Source organism: Pseudopodoces humilis, chromosome 1, assembly GCF_049639895.1.
Source record: "Pseudopodoces humilis isolate 2021_Gansu_Grassland_sample_001 chromosome 1, ASM4963989v1, whole genome shotgun sequence".
NCBI classification, from domain to species: Eukaryota; Metazoa; Chordata; class Aves; order Passeriformes; family Paridae; genus Pseudopodoces; species Pseudopodoces humilis.
Window position 1 is genome coordinate 18,036,009 of NC_142200.1, and position 14,724 is coordinate 18,050,732.

The 14,724-nt window shown below is 37.6% G+C and overlaps 1 long non-coding RNA gene across 1 annotated transcript; it reads left to right on the forward strand.

The window, feature by feature from the left end:
* Positions 1 to 617: 617 nt before the first annotated feature.
* LOC148185019 (uncharacterized) lies at positions 618 to 1,986 on the forward strand. The gene is made up of 3 exons (XR_015771841.1): positions 618 to 761; positions 1,587 to 1,699; positions 1,803 to 1,986. It is a non-coding gene; the product is annotated as an uncharacterized LOC148185019 (long non-coding RNA).
* The last annotated feature ends 12,738 nt before the right edge of the window (positions 1,987 to 14,724 follow it).

Here is a 14,724-nt window from a genome sequence, read left to right on the forward strand (position 1 = left end):
AAAGCCTCTGTTTCTAAAGGAATGAACTACACGCAAAGATAGAAGAAAGAAATAGAAATAAATAAGATGAATTTTGAAAATATTTGCCTGGCCAGAATATAGTGAGGCTGTGTATGTGTTAACAAAGAGAGAACAAGTATTTGGTAATAAAACAATAAGACTAAAATTTATCTGATAAGAAGTCTTTAAGAATGAGAGAAACCCACATCACAGAGAGTATGTAAGATTCATTGCTGTGTTTCATAAACTTTGCAAGTGAAAGATAAGGAGTGAGACTGATTAGAGCTATATGGCACTTTTATTTATAACTTTTAACACAATGTATACTGTGTTAAAATATTTGTACCCATTAAATGTGGGCTCACAATTTACCATCTAAGCTGTTCTCACTGAATTCAGCTTACAGAGAAATGCAAACACTGTCATATACATGGTAATTAGGTACAGATGTGATTATTTGACAAATAATCATAACGAATAATTGTCACTTCCTTGTTTATAAACCACTAATTTAAAACATGTGTGTGCTGACCTAACCTCACTAGTGCACCCTTTTCTAATGTGGGGAGAGAAGAGGGAGAGAGGTTCAAGCTGTTATCTTTTCTTCAAGAAAACTAACCTTTTGTTCTCTAGTTCTAACTTTCTACTCCACAGAGTTACTTTGCTCAGAAGCACGTTTCCCACTGGCTTCTGTTTTGCAACACTTGTCATGAAAAACCACTTTAGGAGAGAGGAGCAGGAGGACAGAGGCACAAGACATGGTATGTGGTTGATACCATTTCTTCCAGACATAGCAGTGAAAGTGGTTTACATCATTAGAGGGCTGCATGCTCCTAGACATGAAGGATACACAAGTATCTTCTCAGTCAGAAGAACCATAGCTTTGATTAAGGCAACAACATAATTGAGAGATATTTCTTGTGTGAGAGAATGAATAATTTCAGAGAGAGACCCAAACTACCTTTTCACTTTGCACATAAGCAAAGTTTTCAGTTTATTCATGAACCAGACATAAAGTCCATAATGGTATTTAATAATACCTCCTATGCTCATAAGAGACACATGAGATTTCGTTGTTTATATATTAGAAAGTAATAATTTAAATTTGCTCATTTACATCAGTAAAATCAAGGGTAATTTCACTTCAATTAATGATGTTATGGCAAGGATAAAACAAGCAATGTCATCAGTAATGATTAAAATGGTATATTTCTAAGGTTGCACTTGTCACGTAACAGTGTTTACTTTGAAGTATGTTGTTTATCTGTACTGAAAAATGTTAAACCTACTCTCCAAACAATTTAATTTAAGTTTGCAATCAAGTGCTGGTGTGGAGTCTTTAGGAAAAAAGAGCAAGACTCTAAGTGAGTGTTTATGTAAAAAAGTACTGTTTACATTTCAGCTTCCCCTCAGGACCTTTAGTGTAATGTTTATAGAAAGCAGACAGCAAAGTTATATAATTTTATAATGAACAATACTATTTAAATGAATTATTATAATTTTCTCCTAGATCACCATTGTAAAAAGTGGAGATAACAGGGGTCTTGTACAATCACAAGTTGTTGACTTTTGTCTCTTTTCTGTAGATGTTTCCTATAGAACAATAGAAGCCTGACTTCTGATGTCCCTGAAGATGCTGCCAAGATCTATTCTTCCCAGTGATATCAGTGCTGCCCTCCATGCAGAGACCCTGGCTGTGGTGAGGATGCAGGATGGTTGCACCCACACCCCTGGTCCTCAGAATACTCTGTCTGGGGAGATATCAGAGCATACCACAGATTCCTCCCTGTCCACAACCCCAGGTTGTTTTTGAAAGGAAACCAACGTACATGGAATGAAGACAAGCACACAGATCTTCTCTTGGAGCTGAGTGAGAATGAAACAGATCCTGGTAACAAAACAATCAGAACTGGGAAGTGAAACCTGAGCCACATCCTCCCTCCCAGCAAGGATTCAACGTGTTCTTGTGTAATTGAGTTTTTGTGCATCTGAATCTGCTAGACCAGATGAGCATACAGGTAACAAACTTTCCAATATTAATTAATACTTCTCAATTAATTAATACTATTCTCAACTATGATTTCAAAAATATTTATTCAACTCATACCTTAAAGCAGACTTTAAGAGAAAAACCCATTCAAGATGAACTATACTTTTCTGAATGAAGTCCTTGGTCCTGCTTTTGAATTATGAGTTGATGAAAATTTTTCATGCTACACTCTGAACATTAGTGTTCTGAGTTCTGCAGAGTGTGCACAGCTGCTGTATCCAAGAAATGGCAGACAATATCCTTGATCAACACATGACCGCATGCAGGACCACAGCACCTCAAAATCATCCACCTCAGGAGAGACTGGGGATCATACACCAATCTCCTCTCTCCAACAACATACCTCTGCATTGGCACTATCTTCCTTCCAATCCTCTTTACAGCAATGTATACCACATCCCATCCCAGCCTTTTCTCTCCCTCATTCTTTCTTTGCTTCCATGACTCTGCACTCCATAGAGCAGCCCCAGCAGCTCAGTTCAGGAGAGGCAGTGGGAGCCCAGCTGGACGTGGCAGGTTGCAGCTGTGGGACTGAGACAGATTTGCCAATCTAACAGCTGAGGGTGACCCAGTGGCTCTGACCATACACCACAAATAAACAGCTGCTTTGGCTCCCAGCACTGGGAGGAAACCCCAACTACCTCACCTGATCCTACCAAACCTCACCTCCCTCCCCTTCTCTCTACTTTATATCAAAGAGAGCAAAAGACTCAAATCAACCCTCTGCTTCAGAGTGATTTGTAGAAATCTTCAGCAGAAACAGTTTACTTTTCTCTATTAATAATTAAGACTAATCCAGACTAAGAGGCCCTGACCAATATCTCTGATTAAAAAAAAGGCTCAGGAAACTCCCAAATTAATTAACTTTACACAATCAGGCTGTTTCCTAAACTTTCAGCTTCAGAACCTCACATGGGTTTTTTTTGGTTTGTTGTGTTCTTTCCTCCAGTATAGAGGAAATCTACATACAAATCTACATGCAAAATCTAAATTTTGTATGTGTGTATGTTTAGCATGAATACTCCAGTTTATTTATCATGGGAATTAGCCATGGTGATGCAGGGTCTCTAAGCTCAAATATCTGATATATTTGTGACTGCTTTACAATGACTTGATCAGGTTAACACCTTTGTGGTACTGGGGTCCATTTACTCTATCAAAATTAAGACCATACTTTTATTCTATAATGATTGTACATTTTAAAAAATACATCACTTAAATGCATACATCTATAGTAGATAATGTGACCCCACTGTATTTTACAGAGAGGCTCATTTTTTGAATAAAGTACATGATGTTTCCTCAGAGAAATTTCCTATGAAAAAATATACATACATTTAAAGGTAAATCTGTGTTTTTCTGGATTTGTCCTTAAATAAATGCAAAGAATGAGACTTAATATCAGGAGATCTAGTTCAATATAATTTGATTAAATTAGGAAGAAAAAAGTCCAGAAAACCTTCACTCCAAAACAATTCAGAAGAAGGAAAGCTCTGTTGATGCAACATGTCCCCCTGAGCTCCCCTTAGTGTCTGATCTCAGCATATTGAGACATCTGTTAATTTTGTGAATGACTGGGGTCAGAGAAAGAAATTGGCTTCTTTCATGCCCTGACACAAGTGTGGAAAGAAAATCTTTAATACTAAGGTCAACTTCTCCTCACCCTGCACAAGACAGAAACAAGTGGAAGCAAGGAATAACTGGCAGATATAATGAGAAATATATATATTAAAGTAGTTTAAAAATTAAAAAGGGATAAATTTACTTCCTTTTGTCCACCATCTTAGGATAGTGAAATATGTAAACTCTATAGTGTCAATAAAAGAAGTGGATTCATTTTGTTTATTAATGTATCTTTGACTATGGCACTGGGAATAACTTTTATATGGGTGTGTGGCAAAAGAGCACCAGGAAAACACAAAGATGGAGTGAAAACCTGAAATTCAGGGAATTATCACAGCTTTTCTGACTTCACTGAGTAATCTGGTTTGCTAAGGTACATCAATGTGATGAGAAGCTTTTCAGTGTCTTTGATTAACATGCGTATAATCAATCTTAACCAAACACAACTTTCATACACCTGCCCGGACTCCGAGAAAATTATTTGATGGGGTAGGTCTCAGAAAAATTACTGCTTAGCACTTGACCCATAATTTTCACTGACTAATGGTACTGCTTACCCAGACCTGGCTCATACTTGCTCTCCTCAACCTCTCTAGTTGACTGCTGGAGTTTGATAAAATGATAAAATATGAGATGCTCCTTGTACCCTCAGTCTCTCTGAAGCAGTCAGCAGTTCAAGTTGTCTCTTTCCTGCCCCTACAATTTGTCTGCATGTTTGTGTCAGAAAACAAAGCAAAACACATCACCACTGCAAAGAAAAAAAAAAAAAAGGGAAAATAAAACCACAAAAAAACCCCAAAAAACCCCAAAACTAAAAGCACAATCAATCATACTAAAGGCTCAGCATATGTGATTTCCTTGTTATAAAAGTCTTAGCACCTTACATTTCAACAGCCCCTTCACAGCAAGTCCCCTGTGTGCAACTTGTTTCTTCGAAGCTCAGATGCAATTTTTTACATTCCTTTAGACTGGGGCTCACTCTAAAAGTGAAAGAGCTAAATAACACATCCTCTCACTGGCCAGAAGCAATATACTGGAAGAAATTTATTCACCTTAGATCATCCATGGAATGAAAAACTGCTTACTGCAGAACTGTGTTATAGATATATGGTCTGATACACACTTCTTTCAAGCAATTTTTTTTTTTTGTAAACTCCTTTAAAAACTACTAGAAATAATTTTTTTTAAACATGTCTTTTATACATTAAGCAGTGTAGAAGAAAGAAAACTGTTTATCCATGAGAAATTGATTTTTAGAAATACTTTACTGTATCAACATTTTAAATGTTTCTTGACTGAATATTTTAGTTATTCCAGGACTTCTTTTTCCATGTTGTTCAGAATGCAATCTTGATTTCTGTACTGCATTAGTTACATCAAAATGCTTGTGGTATGACTTTGGGAAAGTCATTCTGATTAGTAGCAGATGAGTAACTGTCAACTAAGACCCCCCCCCCAACAGTGTTCAAAATCCTAATGAAATAAAGAATATTAGAAACTTAAAACATTAATATTAGAAAAGACCACCATTCAGTCAAGTCTTTGTACTCATGTTTACTTATTTTCTTTATCTGTAAGGATTTTTTCCACCATTACCCAGAAAAATGTCATTGATTCAACAATCTCAGAGGTTGTATGTAAACAAAGTACTTAAAGATGAATGGAAATATATCAAAAATTGTATTTAGCATATCAGTAATTGTTATTAGTCATCAAAACATTTCAATTTAGGCAGAAATAATGGGGGAAACAAACCAAGATACTACCTAACAGCTCTACCAAAAGAATTATGCGAGTTTTGGTGAATAGCAAGCTAATCACAAAATAATATTACATTCTTCCTTACTGAAAAATGTGTAACACCAGGAAATACTGTAGAGGGAAGTGGTAAATGACATCTTGAGAAGGTCTTCACTGTGGAAGGGATGAAAGAAACAGGATTGTGCATGTTAAGGAAGAGGAGGAAGAAAGAGAGAGGGTGGAACATAGTAGTCTTCCAGTATGGAGATTTTTGATACAATAGACATAATTATTTAATTGAAGACGTTGCTATTAGCTATGCCCACAAAAAAGTGGAAAAGAAGATGAAGGAAAGAAGACTGAGGAAGTTACTCAAAAAATGAAACAATCAAGTGTCAGGGCAGCTTGCCTGGAGGGGGGCTCGGGAGACTCCGCTGCTGGAGGCTTTAAGGCCTGGTTACAGAACAGTCACTGGGGACACAGGTAGACCTGAAAGTTCATATGCAAGCTGGATGCTGCTGACTTTCCATTACTTACTGTGCTGTGATCTGAGTTAGAGCAGCAGGAGGGTAGAATCTACGTGCTATGAAATTTCCCAGCTAAAAGTCACTCAGTGTCTTCTTTGACTCTTTGTTATTTGTGCTGAGGGAAAAGTTACCCCATATTCTTTCAGGTCCTCCCTGTATAGTTTTGAAAACAGAAAATTAGCCACCAGAATGACAAGAGATCATATTATAAATTGTGAGAAATGGATACTCTTTGACAAATGTGCTTGGTTGCATGTGAATGTGGATATTGATACAAACAGAAACCATTTATCAAAGTCTTCTGTGATAAGAAATCAACTGTTTATTGAAGAAAACAGGTTGCAAATTGGTGAAACAAACAAGTCTTTAAGATTCCACCCATTGTTACAAACCATATTCAGGGTTTATCCAGCTCCACTGTAGGTTACAGAGGCAGGGCCAAGTCCCACTGATGCAGGTACTATTCAACAGTTAATTACATTAGCTAAACATAGGTAAAGGTCACCAAAATTCCTCATTTCAGCAGGATGATTTTGGATTGAGCTGTATTTTCTCCCCCTAACCTGATGATTTTGTCAAAGATAAATCTGTCACTCTGTGGACCTAAAGCATTCATTTCATCACTTATTTACAGTGCTAAGGTCAGTTCTGGCTCATTAAGCCAAAGCAAAATTTATCATTTCCATATCTAGATTCACAGTGAAGTGTGTCATTATTGGCTCCATTTTTCTGACGTCTTCAGTCTCCTATAAGACTCATTTCTATTTCTTTTTATCAGCTCTTTTTTAACTTGTGTTTCTCTTGGTCTGAGATGTTCTTCAGTCTGCCATTACCTCAACTGTCCTCCCACAGGATAGCCATTCCTGAGCAGCTTTTCATCTCTCTGGCTCTCTTTAACTTGGGTTATTGGTAATTTATTAATGTGATAGCTGCTTTCAACAGAACTGAACACTGGATGCAGCACAATGTGTGTTGGGGGACATCTACAGGCTGATTCCTGACACAGAAATTTAACAGAGAACCTTTTTCAGGCAAGTCAAGGACATCTCAAGCCCACCTAGGTTATCTTCCTTTTTTGTTTTAATTAATCATTCTTGAAAACTATACTCTCACTCCAAAAATTAAAGCAATAAATCCATGATTCCACAAGACATATATGCAATTACAAGAAATAGTTTATTGCCATCACAATGGAAATTTCACAGCAAGAAAGCAGCTGCTTGATCTCAGAGCACTAAATGATATGATGTTACACTATAACTCTTATTTCTGAAGATATTGGCAGAGCAAAAACAAAACAAAAAAAGTAGAAAATTAAATTTTCTCATCCCCAAAGCAATTTGTTACACATCACACTGATATCATAGCTGTGAGGTAAGCAATATGTTTTTCACAATTATTTTTTTTTTCATTAGCTTCCAAAAATCAAGCTAGTGAGAAAAAAGGAAGGTCTGCCTGACATGAAAAGAAGATGGATAAATCTAGTTGAAAATTCAATTTCTCACACATAAAATTAATCTTTCTTCTGGGTCTATGGAGATGTCATTAAGGCAGCAAAAATCAGATCTTCAAGGAAATGCAGGCATCCATTTCCTAGTGAAGCCAGGGATATTAAGAAATAGAGTAGGCCTAATTAGCCTATACAAAGATGCATATTGAAATGTATATCATACTCAATATTTGCATAAAAATATTTTGTGACAGACAGAGTTACAGATGAGCTTGAAGGATTTCCACTTGGAAAAGTCCTGTGGCTTTCATATATGCTGTGTGGCAGAAATCACCTATCTACCAGGATACCTGGCTCACCTGTCACATAATTGCTGGAAGAAGTGTACAGCTGTCATTATGAAGTTTAACCATGAGGTTTAGTTTACATATTCTCCAATTCCCAAACTGTCTGGTCACATTTTACTTCAGTCACCATGGCTGAGAGCTTCCTCTGTTGGGATAGGAGACAAAGCAATTTCTTATTTCAAAATTCTCAGCCATACCTTCCTAGTAGTTGAGTACATAATGAGCCTCGGTCCCAAAAAGCATGGGAGTAAATGAAGAAACGTCCATAAAAATCATATTTTTGATCTGTGGCTCAGGGTTTGCCTGTTCAACTCAAATTCACACTTAACACTCAAGACTATGTTTATAGAAGTGAAAGTTGCCTCATAGTGACATTTTCACTAAATTTGTTGGGATTTTAGGGGACAGAATAATCCAAACTTGATAGAAACCCAAAGACTTTTAATCAGAAGGCAAAAGTTTCATTCATAGCACCAAGGAGATCAGTCCTATTCTCTCCTCTGACATCTCATACCCAGACTTCTGCAGGAGCTCAGCTGCACAAATGCCAAGCAACCAGCACAACAAAAGTCTGTGTGCTTTCAGCAGATATTCAGGGCTGTGTTCCTCATGCTTATGCAGCTGAGCTATTGGCAGCATCTTATGACACATTTTCCAGCAGAGAAAATCTTTTCCAGACCACTGATTTCTTTTTCTTTGCATGTGCCAATGCATTCAAGTGGCTCCACACAGGAGAAAGAGTTTCTCCTATGAAGCTGAAGGATTGAAGGATCTGAGGTTTAGGCTGGGAGCCATTTGTGAAATACAGGCATCTACTTCCTGTGGCAATATTTCTTTAAATCACTGGCTAATGCCAAAGTCATTTCCCTTTCTCCCATCTCTGCTATGACTGAGCTATGATGAAGAGTGACCAAAGGGATACCTAGTGGAAGAAGGGAGGGGAAGCATTGAGGAGAAGCCCTTGGTAGACTCTTGTGGTCTATTCAGAGATCTTTTGAAACACAAATAATAAGGTATTCTCATTCGAGTCTATCCTAGAACTGAAAGAAAAATAGAAATTAATTTTCAATTGGTAGTTAAAGACTCTAATCAACTGGGTTAAGGCGGTGTATTTTGCACTTTTCCTTGAAGCTCTTCAGAACATTTTTTTAAAAAGGCGAAGTGGTAGTATTATTTGATATGAAGCTCATCATAGAGGTTTCCAGCCATGATTTAGTTGTTTATTAACTTTCTTCTTTTAATTATTCACTTTCCTTTCTGTAATAACTAATTTTCAATTTTCTCTCCTAACATTTCTTGTTGAAATACAAGCAATATATATGAAAAACATTAAAAACATTTTCCTTCCATCTGGAGAAAAAGGTAGGTTCAGTGGTGTGTTGATATTCTTAGTTACTCAAAAAATGTAATTCACAGTCCCAGACCAACTTCAGAAAGTTGTTTCAGCAATGAAATTTTATCCATACATTTAAATGCATTCTTCCCTAACAGTAACCTAGGCTAGACAGATTACAAAACCATCATTAAAGTGTGGGTCAGATTTTAATATAACAATACTTTCTATGTTAAAAATATTTATCTGTACCATATGCTCACATTCCAGACACATATATAATAAAGTTATTCTTCCCTCTCACGGTTTTCAGGCAGCACACAGCTCTTCTGAAGGTACTGAAAAATTTCTAACTAGCAGGGGTAAGTATCTCAATTGTTAAATGACTCCATATTCATTATTAATTTGTCTGAGAATCTAGAAAGTGACAGCTCTCTGCAGGCCATGTAGTGATACAAGAGAAGCAAAGCAGGAAGTGCCCCAATATGAGAAGTGCGATGCCATTTCTGAGCACCTGAATTCCCTGGCAATTGGTGACACTTTCAGAAGGACCATGCACAAGCTTGTAGATTTTTCTGCCTTTGCACTCAAAAATTATAATATTTTCAATGCAGATTTCTTCCTCTAAATCAGCTGACATGAGATTTAGGAGAGAACTTCTCTTTATATGCCCGCAAATACTTTACTAGCTTGAGGACATCATAAAACCTGACCCAATGTGCTGTGGTTCAGAAATTCAGAAAAGGGAATTATTATATATTACATTTCAATGTTTACATTTCAGCATCCATTAATTACAGTGTTCTCTAATAGCAGACATATTGCAGTTCTTGGAGGATAACTTGTCTTCTGAACATCACCATGCTAAACTAAATGGGAAACCAGGTCACAAAAATGCTCTGGCAAATCACGATATGCAGCTATAGAAAGGGCCAGTGAAAAAACTCCTTGTAACAGATGGATACAATTTCAGGGTTATTCAAGTGCTAGTCAAAATCAGCTCTGCTTCTGTTAGTTTTGTGTCTCACAGGAAAAGTATCTAACAGGCATCATCTCTTGGCATAGCTCTTTCTACTCCTGCAACAGGTGTGGAAACCTAGCACTGCACTATGGGAGAGAAGACATGACAATAGTCATGGGCAAAACTACCTTGTATTTCTTTACAAAATACCCACTAAAGTAGTCACCATCAAAAGCTAAGATAATAAATCTACATCTTCAGACTTAAAGTAAGTCTAAGGTACTAAGGTACTAGCATGTTATATTATGTCTTTATAAATTGATTCCCTGAGGATGATGTCTTCACAGGGATGAAAGCTACCAGATTTCTGGTTTTATTTCCAAGGGAAATATTTGCCTGTCAGGCCAAAGGTCTTAGGAGTGTCTCTTGTCCCCCATCTGCTTCATTCAGAAGATACAAAAAAAACCACTTGAATGTCCATAAGATACCTTATTTTCCTGAGAAGAGGTACAGTTTTCAGGCACAGCACAACAACTTTTCAAAAGGTCTTTTTTGGTCAGCTTCTTTATTTTAATAAGGGATCTGTCATAATGCCATCCCATGCATGGTTGGCACATGATAACATATGGCATACTGATAACATACTGATAACACTGATATATATCAGTGTTATCAGTAAACCCACAAAAGCCAAAGTTTAACTCTTGCATCAACCAGCACCCAGCACCCTGATGGTCTAGCAGCTCTGTGTGTTATCTCCAGTACTGCACAGACTGCTTTCCTGGCCGTCCTAAGTGGGTGATATGAATTGTTGTCTACCCACAAGACTTGTTATTACCCTATCATCTCCTACATCCTTTCACCAGATGGAGACCTCATTCCACATCTCCATCCCACAAAGTCTATCTTTCTCAATTCCTGCTCTGTCTTCATTTGGCTAACAAAGGCAACCCCTGTGTCCCAAAAAACATGGTTTTTTACTCCACCTCTGTTGTCCTTGCCCTAGCAACCTTGAGGGAAATTCAGATTATAGGACTAGGGGTGTTTCCAAAGCAGGCACTATGAACAGACTGAAGGTCACAGCAGGAAGTTATCAGCATTCAAGTGACCAGCACTGAATCACACCATCTGCAAAAGCTGCTTGCATGAATCTCTTTGTAGCATAGGTCTTCTGAGTCTTATGACAAGCTAGACACAAAGGCTAGGACCTGATTGTGAAAAACTCCTGGAGAAAGTTGTTCTACACCTCAGATAAAAAGCCACAGGCAGGGAGGGCCAGGATGAAAAGATAACTTTATGCAGAGAGATCACGCATAAAGGAATTCTTCAAGAAGGGACAGGGAGGGGCTGCAGCTGTAGAGTGATTCAAATCTATTGAATTAAACTCAGTTGTAACAAGGAATGTACCCAGGCCTTGGGACTCAGTTGCCTTTTCCATTAAGTTATTAAAATGGTATCTGAACATGTTTCAGCTTACCAAACAACCTTTTCTCTCTCTTGTGCATATTTTTGGAGTCTGTTGCCATCAATAGGCAGCTGTCCTGCAAGTGACCACTTAGATGTGAGGTGTGGCAGAGTACAATAATGATAGTGATCCTAATCCACTCCAGGATTCAGTGACAGAAAATGGACATAGACAAATTTAGCCAGAAATGATGAGAAACCCATGGCCTGTAGCTTCAGCTCTAGCTAAAAGAGGCAAATCAGGAAAGCTATCAAGGGCAGAAAGCCCAGCTGAACACCAGGATATTCATCCTGATGCATCCAGCACTAAGCTGCTCTCGCTATCCTTCGAGGCTGAACAGTCTCAGTCAGGCCTCCCTCCCTTGGCTGAATGCTCAGCAAACCTATTCCAAATGATCTCCTGAAAACAGTATTTCCTGTGAGCTGAAGATTTGCCCCAGAATGTTGTAATTCTATGCAGCACTACTACGTTCACTTTTAAGGGATTCATGTATCAGCAGTGCACCACAGCGTGGGAACTCCACTTCATGTGTCATTAATCCTGCCTGGGGATAGGAAAATGAAGTAGGTGACCTTTTGAAATCTTTCCTATCCCTTACTTCTATGATAAATATGGATTCAGGATGCAAACTTCCCATTTTATTTTCTTTCTTTATTTTTAAGTCATTCCCCAATTTCTATACTTTACCAAAAAGAAAGAAAATATTTAAGGAGATAATCCAAACCATGCTCATTTAATGCCTGAGAAAATAGATAGGTCTGCCAAGCTCTGTCAAGCTCTGAGACCAATCAAGGAAGCCAATTTTTAATTCTATGGATGTCCCATGAGAATACTTGGCTAATATTTATATCTCTGCTCCAATTTGGGTGACTGCCCAACCTCCTCAGCTGAACTCATCCACTAACCCAATGTCAAGAGAAAAGAGAGAGTTGTTTCTCTCTTGTGAAAGCTTCACCACAGGACATCCAGCCCAATTCCAAGTCCCAAGCAGTAGCCACCAAGAATAAAAGATGCATAAGTCCAACTGCTCTTTTGGGTCATGAGACCCATCAGGGGTTTTGTTGTGCTGATGCTTGCTGAGAATTCCAGTGATGCTCAGATTATTTATTTATGCTTTCATATCTAAGTTCTGTGACATGATCACTGAATATATAGAAATATAGATACTTCCCCTTAAAGGTTGTGGTATTCTTCTTGGGTAGCATGATCAGGGTGCACTTTCTCAGACAGGATATGGAGTATCCAGTTGCTTCTAATGCTATGGCTTCAGCTGTGCCACTACCAGCATATGTGAGACAAAATTCAATACAAGATTCTGACAGAAAATTTCTTTCTAGGTCCCTCGTTCATCCAACCATCGTCTACCTGTCTGCATTGCAAAGATGTACTATGGATCAAAAGAAAACCTTTTGAACCTGCAGAAAAAAAAATCTAACTAAACTCAAATTATTTTCAGTGATCAGTGACACAAAATAGCTTACTGATATGAAGTTTAGAAAAAGGCATATGTAAAATCAAAACATCAGAGTGGCTATGGCAAATAAGCAACTCTTCCAAACACCACAAAGTCAAAAACCTGCAACTCTTCTCTACACCGTTTTTGACCAAAGCCAATTCAAAGAAGAGAAAGAAGATGTTCTTTGAGAGTATTATTTTAGGCTTCTCATAACTATGTCTTTAAGAAAGTCCTTTTAGAAAGTAGAACTGAATGCATTTGCTCCTGCTCACCTTTAAGTAATAGATTCCTGATTTTCCAAATTCCTTTATTAAAAGTTAAAGTTATCTTTAACACACCAAATTGTTTAAAGTCAAGTGCTCCTTTTAAAGTCACATGTTAACACAATGAAAAGAATTGTCAAAGGTCCATCATGAAATATGAAATAATATGCTTCATAAATCAAAGGCTCTTCAGGAAAGGAAGTCCCATGTCTTTTTTCACCCACCAAAAAACCTACCATTGCAGAAACATGATTTTCACACCCTAACTATTGACTTTTAAACATGAAGTTGACCACAAACTTTCCTGTTCTAAAGGATTATACTAAAAATGTAATAAATTCTAGAAGAAAGATTACTTACATATCCAAGTTGGTGAATAGCTTCCTTTCAAACTGACTGAGTATTTCCCAATGTGGACACAACAACCTTAAACCACAGCATAACTGAAACTATAAACATGTGTTGCAAACACAGTCCACATCCACCGTGGATTTGGTAAAAATTCCATATTTTATATTTCATTAATAAGTGAATGATGGACTCTCCATCTTTTACTTGAGAGGGAAATCTACTCATTTCTGGTAATTTCTTCTTTTTCAGCTCTGGGTCACAAGAATTTTGTCCACATCTGAGAGCCATTCCTGACAGCTTCACTCATTAAGGCTTAAGGAATTCTATTTCAAACCTCAGAGCAAAATCTTTGTCACAAATCTGAAGTAGAACAGAGGAAAACCAATCTGTTTTTTCATCACATCTAAGAAAAACAAATCCTGTTACTCTCTTTTTGCTGGTTCCTTCTGTTCACAGTGTGAAGAGCTGTCTCTGCTAGACCAGATCATTTCTTGCATCACCTTCTGTTACACACCCCTACAAAAAAAAAATTTGCATTTCAGGTGTGACTATGTTATTTCTCAGACTAAAGTCACACAAGCTGTTGTGATTAAATCATTCCAGTCTCCAGATTTTCCTTAATGGTCATTCCTGCTATTCTACTGCCATTATGCCAGTAGGATATAATATTTGTTTGAGTACTTTATGGTCCAGATTGATAATGAATTGGCTTTTATAGCAGGCATAAGTTAAGGAGCAGGAAATTCAGGCAGGTACCAAATTAACAGCTGTGAGTGAAGGGGGGATGAAAATAATATAAATCAGATATTTTCTTTAACTAGTTTTCTTCTGCAAACAGGCTGTAAGTGCACTTGGCAAGTGGAAAAGCTGACCAGAAAAGTTTAAAAAAGGAGATAGCCTGGTATAGAGGTCAGATTTACATTTTGTTCAACAGCGATTTTAGCAGCACAAAAGGGAAGAGGGAACTGGGAATTGGAATGAGAGTTGTGACTGAGGATGGGAACAAGGAGGCAGGAGGAAAGAGTTTCCTAAACCAGAGTCTCTGACTACTACAGAACCTCATTTTTTGCAGTGTTTCCTACCTTGGTTTACCACCCGCAGTATCAGATATCTGTGAGTAACACAGGGCTCTGTACCTGGGCTCACAGCACACGATCA